Consider the following 5,796-nt stretch of genomic DNA (forward strand, 5'->3'; position numbering starts at 1 on the left):
GCGGTCGCATGTGGCTGTTTAGAACGCATTCAACCACATTGCGTTCCGCAACTCCAAAGCGATCCGATCGAAAGTGGTTTCGACTACCTCTGAATGTGGTTGAAAGTGGTCGAAAGTGGACGCGTTCAAAACGTTTTGAACACCGTTTACACCTGGCATTAACGTCGTCCACTTGTGATCCGATCGACGAAAACGCATGTTAATGCCAAGTGTAAACAGCCTCTCTGAGACTTCAAACTCAAACCAGACCAGCAAGGCATCACGTTGGCAGACACCCCAACCTGATCAAAAAATTTTGATTAGGAGATATTCTTGTCCTATTTTTAATATAGATTTTACAAACTTACCACAAATAATCTGGCAAAGCAAAGACTTATGAAACAGCATCTTCCCAAATCTCCTCTTAAGGCTCATCTTGTCTATCATGGCATTTAATAAAGTTCTGAAAAAAAAAAACATATTTCATTTGTACAAAAACATAAAAAAACTGTGGCCCAAGCACAACTATTAAAAAAAATTAAGAATGTTTCCATTTTTTGTCATGGGACACTATTATTTCCTTACTTTTTGAGGGGTACAGATTTGGCCATCTGGAAAGACACATGACTTCACCAAGTTGCACGGTGATCTGCCTACAATATAAACACATAAAAAAATAAAAAACAAGTCATAGCCCCTTTTAAAAAGAAAACATAAATTGTGAAATACAAAACACTGCATCTTAATTATTAGGATTACTAGAATTTGATCGGAATACAATCCAAAACAAGTAAAAAATCTATTGTAAGGTTCCATTACTACATGGTAGCTTGGTGGTGGATTACAATGGTTGGTGATAACTTGAATTTTATAACTCATGGGCATAGCCATAATTTTAAAAGTGATGATTAGAGCCATAATACATAAAGATTAGGGCTGTGACAGTTCTCATAACCACCGTGGTGGTAAAGTGCGGCCTGCGGTTGCGTGCACGTCACAAACTATGAAAAAATATAAAGTACAATCTCCCCCAGCGAGATATCTTCAAGTTTGTGTGAACGCAAACAGCCAGCAGATTCAGAGTTAGAGCGCTATTTGCAACTGATATCAGTGATGACACGGTGGCTTGGGAGCAGAACAGAGGCAAAATATTATTTCTTGGTCACTCAAGGTTGTGAAAAAGTATCAATCTGCGCTACCCGTACACCATCAGAACATGTTTTTAGTGCTGCTGGAAACATTGTAACCCCAATAAGGTTTCTCACTTTTTGTTTCATGGATTGAAGTGCTACAATAAACACACATAGGCGCCAATCCCGTGGGTGCTCAGAAGCTCGGCTCAAGCACCCAGCGAAATGGCAAAGCACATATGTTCAGTTTATTCACATTAAAGGTACTGTTTTTCCTGATCGCAAATTTAGTTTGTGTGTAATGTGTGTAATGTTGCTGTTTGAGCTAAGGTATTATTTATGCTCTAAGTTCACTGCCAAGTAGGGTTGTTGCGGTGACAGAATTTTCCCACCGGTAAATCAGTGCGTGACAAACCCGGTGATACCGGTTTCACCGGGTGGAAGGGGCTTATAAATGCATTATATAGGGGCATTTGACTTTCACTTTTGAATTAGATGCAACTGTTGTTTAAATCCAGCGCTTGCGCACGCTGCGTTAAATTGCGTATGAATTTGCGTGCAAATGCGAGTACAACAGCTGGTTTAAGTGCTTGAGTCAATGTGCGCAGGTACTTCTGACAGAACCCGCCAGTCCCAAGCAGAGCAACCGGCTATTCCTTCATAAAGCGCTGCTTGAATGGTGGGTTTATTATTATTATTCTTAATGAAAAACACAACAACAAAACGATCTGACCTATATTAAACATCATATATGTATATTATAACAAAAACGAGTAAGCACGCGGCTTCTGCCATCATCTGCTCGCCGCAGTCTGACAGGAATAAATGAAATCTGACACCCGCAGCCGCTGCTCTGTGATGATGCGCGTTCAGCTCCGCTGAATTCAAACAGCAGACACATTCAGTTGTAAGTGTTTGCTCTCTCTAACGAAACTAAATGATTTAATTACAAGAAAATATCAAAACGATGGTGAAAGACGGTGTCGCGGTGGTGATCTAAACGGTGAGAGGCTGAAGCACCGGTAATCACCGTTTCACCGACTATCGCAACAAGCCTACTGCCAAGCGATATATTCCCCTTTCAAACCATACAGTGAACGGCCAGTTTGTACTATAACCCTCTAATTCCTGGTTGAATGACGAGCATTGACTAACCTCCGCCCACAGGAACACGTCAGTCGCCAGCTAAGCTCAAATGGCTCTGGCTGCACAATTAATCACACACGATTGTCACGGACATCTCGTCAGTAAAGCTGGTTCCTTGATTAGTAATAAATCACCATCAGCTGCTTTCAGATGGAGCGCCATTTACTACACAGAGCCGTAGTTCACTGACAAAAGGGAAAATATCGCATTCATAATCGGCAATGATTTCTCCTTTTGTCGGGTCTGTGTAGTAAATGGTGCTCCATCTGAAAGCAGCTGATGGTGATTTATTACTTATCAAGGAACCAGCTTTACTGACGAGATGTGTGTGACAATCGTGTTTGATTAATCGTGCAGCCCTAGCTCTGACTAAGCTAAGCTGCTGTTGAATCACAACACACTAAACAAACTACACAATCAGAACTCGTTACATATTTCTGAAGGAGGGACTTCATAGAACAAGGAAGACATCAGCCCGTTTTGAGGACAGTGAAAACAGCACTATACAGTAAATTGTGTGAAAAATACTGTTTTTTCACACAAAACATGAACACAATCAAAAACACAGGAAAAACATTACCTTTAACTTCACAATTCACACGAAAACGTGACTGCGCCACTTTCCACCTCTTCAAAGCCTTTGAGCGCTCCAGACTCTAGAGCACCTGGCATTGCGAAGTAAAGCTTGAGGTTGTGATGAGCACCCACCGGCGGAAAAAGAAATTGCCGCCTATGAACACACACATTTGTTAAGAAACATCATATCTGATCTTTGTTTACATTTTTATATTTCAAAATATATGTATGCATTATATATATATTTATATATATATAAAAGATATATACCTCCCCCCTCACACAAACACATTCTATAACCACCGCACCACAGTGGTGAATTGGTGCATTACCATCGCGGTGGTAAAATACTGTCACTGTCACAGCCCTAATAAAGATAAGAAGGAAAGAAAGCTGTTATGTACACAACCACAAAGATCCATTTTGTCTGTCAATATGAACCCTTTTCAAAACTTCCATCAACATCTGCTCTGAACTATGAATTAAATTCTGGCTCTGTCTATTGAAAACAAAGGGTGTGAAACATGTATATAATATAGAGGGAATAGTGACATACAGAAGAAATTAATTGCTGTTCTGAACAGAGACCATTGCATCCTGAATTATTTTCTTATATTTTCCTAATGACAATGATAAACCAGTACTGAGAAACAAGTAGTAGGTGGTTTTAAAAAGCTTACCTGTGAAGTTTCTTATGTTTGTGTTATTACGTTTCTGATGTGACAACCCTTGCTGTCTGATTCTTGTTCAATCCTGACAACATATAAAAAAAGTAAAATTAGTGCAATAGTAAAAGAGAATTCTATAAATGATGACCTTCATCAGAATGTAATGCATACACTTGCATTAATGCATTTAAGTATACTGTGAAATATCAGGGTTAACATGTCACAACATTACCTGATCCAGCCAGATGTAATGGCTGTTGATGCATTAAAATCTCAGCATTGACAAGATCACCATCACTATTTTTAATTTGAAGGGCTCTGATAACAAAGACATTACAAAAGAGTTATAAAAATACACTGAAAACAAGAGCACATTTGTCTGGATAACTAATATTTTCAAGTTCCATTAAACTTGCTAATTATTCATCAAGAGAAGTAAGCAAAATAATACCATTACACTTCATTTCAATTCAAATAGCACATGTCAACAACTTACACTGTTTGACTTTTTCCTTACAAAGGAGTTAAGAGTTTTATTCCGCTTTAAATCATGGATACAGCGCGAGGGACCGCAGATACAAGCATAAGCGTGTGACGTAACGTGTGATGCCTGATAAATGCAGTTATTGCAAATTCGCGAGCAATAAAACACCAACATCTCATCTAACGTTAAGTATAAACACTTAATCAGTAACATGAAATTAAGCAAGCAGCATTAATTAACTGACCGCACTCATCCAGCTGCCGTGCTGCTCCTCTTTAAATGACTGACAGAGGTGTCTGTGGCGCCTGTAAGACCTATCAGATATTCACTGACTGAACCACGATATCAACGCTTTTCTACCGAACAGTTTTCCAAAAAGCCCTTACATTTAAGTGCTTTTCTGAAGCAATAAACAACCAAGTGGTTAAGTTGATAAGACCAGATATCATATTAATTGATTAATATTCATATTAAATCATATTAATGTAACCGTAGTAAAATTTCGGCGGGAACATGCCGTGGAATAGCGAATCAACCATTATAACGGATACGTTCACAAATAACAGAAAAAGCACGATGCATATTAAACATAAAACATTTTATGTGTGAATAAAATAATGTTACGCGTTTTAAACATTGACTTATTGACTTGATATTTCCTTACCTCAATGCACTTTCTCGATGATCACGCAGACAGCCGTTAAACTCTCCAGTCTCGTGTAATCTCTATATGGGGAGGCTGTAATCTCGCGAGATTACCTCGCTACTTTTTTAGTCAGGATCAAACATTCCAAACTGACTTGTATGAATTAAACCGATAAAAGTCATGATGTATTTTATTATTAATGGTATTCTTAAAATTTATATTTAACATGTTATATTTAAGACACTGTGATGAAAATATAATAACAATAAAACAACAATAATAATAGTTTATTTGCATGTGTCTATTACATTTTTAACTCTCCCAATTACTTTTGGTAAATTTTTAAATAGTATTTTTATCAGTTTCATAAAACGAGTTTTTACAGCTTTTTACTGAATGATTCACAAATTACAATGTCATTAAACATTTATTTTATTGACCCTTTGCAACTGTTTACCATTCACTGTTGTTTCAACGTTGTGTCAACGTTGAACAAACAACTAAGCTTTTTCAACCAAATTTCAACGTTGAAGGTCGGTCATATGACTGCTTGGATCATTCAATATCAAGCTTCGATATCAGATTAAATTGACCTTTTATAGTATATGCAATTATAGTGTCATTTTAAATGTGAACTACTTGTAAACATGCTAGGATTTAAATAAATAAAAAAAACACATGCAAAATACATAGACCTACAACTTTCAAGATGTTAAAAATGAGTCTCATTGATTTACAATGAGTAATAAATATACTTTTACAGACATTGTTTTGACATAAATTTAACATCAATTTGACATCTTATTTCCTGACATCAAATCAACATCGATTTAATGTCAATGATATTGACCTGAGATATAGGGACCAGAAAAAAACATGTCAGATCGATACCTTTGTTGGGCCTCTTTACAACCACAAGGAAATAATTACAAAATATAATGAAAATATGCATATTCATGCACGTTATACATGGTGGTCAAAATCTTGACTATTTGTTGATGTCAAATTGACGTCAAGGTGCCCGCTGGGAAGAAAATTACCACACTTCCAGCATACGGGGAAATCATGTAGTATTAGCAATGTACGACTTCACTTACATAATTTTAAAGAGATTCCAATTATGTAGACATGACATTTATATTCTGATGGTATGAAAAGTATTCGTTA

The 5,796-nt window shown here is 37.0% G+C and overlaps 1 long non-coding RNA gene across 3 annotated transcripts; it reads right to left on the reverse strand.

Annotated features, from left to right (window-relative positions):
• Nucleotides 1–226: 226 nt before the first annotated feature.
• Nucleotides 227–5,464, reverse strand: LOC135776014 (uncharacterized). Of its 3 annotated transcripts, none has more exons than XR_010544004.2 (8): nt 4,648–5,464; nt 3,732–3,817; nt 3,512–3,584; nt 3,102–3,198; nt 2,836–2,985; nt 565–632; nt 348–442; nt 227–281 (listed from the first exon to the last, which is right to left on the reverse strand). It is a non-coding gene; the product is annotated as an uncharacterized lncRNA (long non-coding RNA). The 3 variants fall into 3 exon arrangements; XR_010544005.2 differs by lacking the exon at nt 4,648–5,464 and adding an exon at nt 4,228–4,261; XR_010544006.2 differs by lacking the exon at nt 4,648–5,464 and adding an exon at nt 3,996–4,219.
• Nucleotides 5,465–5,796: the final 332 nt, after the last annotated feature.

This window comes from Paramisgurnus dabryanus, chromosome 21 (genome assembly GCF_030506205.2).
Source record: "Paramisgurnus dabryanus chromosome 21, PD_genome_1.1, whole genome shotgun sequence".
In the NCBI taxonomy this organism is placed as follows: Eukaryota; Metazoa; Chordata; class Actinopteri; order Cypriniformes; family Cobitidae; genus Paramisgurnus; species Paramisgurnus dabryanus.